Source organism: Globicephala melas, chromosome 8 (assembly GCF_963455315.2).
Source record: "Globicephala melas chromosome 8, mGloMel1.2, whole genome shotgun sequence".
In the NCBI taxonomy this organism is placed as follows: Eukaryota; Metazoa; Chordata; class Mammalia; order Artiodactyla; family Delphinidae; genus Globicephala; species Globicephala melas.
In genome coordinates, this window is record NC_083321.1 from 4,238,819 (window position 1) to 4,241,513 (window position 2,695).

Below are 2,695 nucleotides of genomic sequence, written 5' to 3' on the forward strand. Positions count from 1 at the left end.
GCACAGCTCTCCAGACAGCTGTTTCTTTGCAAGCAAGAGCTCATTTCTCCTCCAAGCAGGCAGGATCCAGCCACCGGGCATCCCCCTTCCAGCAACCCGGCTTTCCAAACCCACCCTCCCCTGGCGCCAACACACAAGGTCCGCAGCCCTGCCTTCCCTTAGAAAGCACCCCCTTCCAAACATCCTCTACAGCCTTCGAGGCTGAGTCCAGGTGTCCCCAGGCTGGGACTCCTCACCCCTCCTGCATCCCCCCAGGACTCTCTGCAGCGGCATTTGTCCACCCACAGTGCCCAGAGGACAGCATGCCAAGGGTAAGGGGCTGGGGCCCACGGTAGTCAGACCGCCTCTGCCCACAGCCCGGGTGCTCGCTTGCCAAAGGGATGGGGGGCAAATTGCTTCGAGGCCCAGGGATGGTGGCAGCACCTGCCCCAGTGGAGGTCTGTGAAAAGTACATGAAAGGATGCACAGAATGTTGTTAGGAAGGTGACTAGCCCCGTGGGCCATTCAGTAAGCCCTGACGTAGAGGCTGCCTCTTTGTACAGCTCCCGCAATGGCCCCTCAAGGGCAACACCCACACCCTCCTCGCCGGTAAATGGGCCCATGGGCCGTGGGGAAAGACCTGCAGGCTTGTCCAGCATCCGAGGAGTCGAGATGGAGCCGTGTCTGCTGATGGAAGCTGCAAGGCTAGAGGCAGGAAGCCCTTGACACTGGCCCCTCCATCGGTCCAGCCTCTCCCAGCTGTCTGGACTAGAAGGGGCTGCGGCACAGGGACCAGAAGCCAGAAGCCAGGCCCCAGGGCATGGCTGAAGGAATGGGGACGCGTAGCCAGAGGAGAGGATACGCAGAAGCACCAGGCAACCCAGAAACTGGGGCTAAGCTCCTACTAGGCGCCAGGCACCGTCCTCAAGTGAGCAAAACAGTGACACAGGTAGGCCAACCCCTGCCCTCCGGGTCTTGCACTCCAGACAGTCCATTAAATAAAAAGACGACCCAGATAAGACAATTAACACGTAAAGCTGCATCCGCTGGGACCAAGTCCTACGGCAGGAAATAAAGGCAGGTAAGCAAGGAGATAGGCTGCTGAGTGGGTGGGGGTTGGGGCGTCAGGGGAGGCTTTCTCAGCGCGTGACATGCCAGCAGACACTCCCATGAGCCTTAGGGGTTTCTGAGTGGTCTGCTCTCAGATCCATTGCAGTCCTGCCCGGGCGCTGTAGAAACGGGACTACATTTCCCAGAGCCCTTTGCCCTCAGGGTCTGGGTGGCTCGGCCAATGGAGGCCCCAGTGGAGGAGTGGAGGGCGGGATGAGTGAGAGGCTGAGGTACTTCTTCCCTCTCTCCCTCCTCCCTGTTCCCAGCGCCCGCCAGGTGAGCCCCAACACGGCTTGGGTTCTGCTGGACGCCTGCACCTCTGCGTTCTGGTGACATGGCCTCCTGCCTGTGTCCCTCCAGCCCTAGGGACACCAGCTCCCTGCTGTTGCTGGTCTCCAGCAAGAGTGACAAAGGAGTGTTTCCCCCATAACCATCACACAAGTGCTCTAAGGGGAGGCAAACTACCATTTCTCCGTGGCTATTTCTTCTTTCTCTCCTTCCTGAATCTGGGTGTTCCCCACCCCCCACCCCCGCAGCTTCCTTCTCCTTTACCCCCTTTGCTCCTTTAAGTGAGAAGCAGTTTTTTGGCTGACCAGAGAAGCTGACGTTTCCCCATCGGCATTTGCCCGAAGCTGTGTCCTTGAAATCACTCTTATCACCGGGTCCTCACGCATCTAACATCCCCATGTGCTTCTTTTCCAAACTTGACCCCTCTGGTTAAAACAATAAATCGATGGCAATGTCTCACGTCTGCCTGGTCAACAGTCTAGTTGGAGAATCTCAGATGTACACCAGCCCTGGAGATGGACTGTGGCCAAGGGGAAGTGGGCTTATCCCTCCTCCATGAGAACCGTGGCCTGACCCCCTTGAGTGCTTCCTTGAGTTGCATCTGGTGGCCCTGCCCGATCAGTACATGACTACACTTGTAGAGATGGGGGACAACACTGACCATCACCGGGATGGTTCATTTTATGTGTCAACTTGGCTGGACCACAGGGTGCTCGGATAATGGATCAAACATTATTCTGGATGTGTCTGGGCCGGTGTTTTTAGATGGGGATAGCATGTGAGTTGGTAGACCCGAGTATGGGTTGCACTACCTGCGTGGTGGGCCTCGTCCAATCAGTTGAAGACCTGACTAGAAGAAAAGGCCCATCCTCCTCTGAGCAAGAGAGCCTTCTCCAGCAGACGGCCTTCGGGCTTCATCTGCAAAATCAGCTCTTCCTGGTTCTACGGCAGAGTGTTTTCAGACTCTAACTGAACATTGGGCCTTCTGGGTCTCCAGCCTGGAAAGTCTGTATTTGCCAGCCTCCGTGATCCTGTGAGCCGATTCCGTATAATACATCTCTTTTTATATATATACACACCCTGGTGGTTCTGATTGTCCGGAAAACCTTGGCCAATACAATCACCAAATGTCCCAGTAATGTTTAGGTGAAGCCCCTGGTGACAAATTTCTTTTACAAATAAGTGCTAGGGAACATCTACTGTTCCTGAGGAGTGGCATATTTTCTCCAATGGCTGTGCAAATGCTAAACCTTTCATTCTTTCCCTGCTCCCTTTGGCTGCCAGGAATTTGTAGCTTGGCCAGAGCAACCAGAGGGAG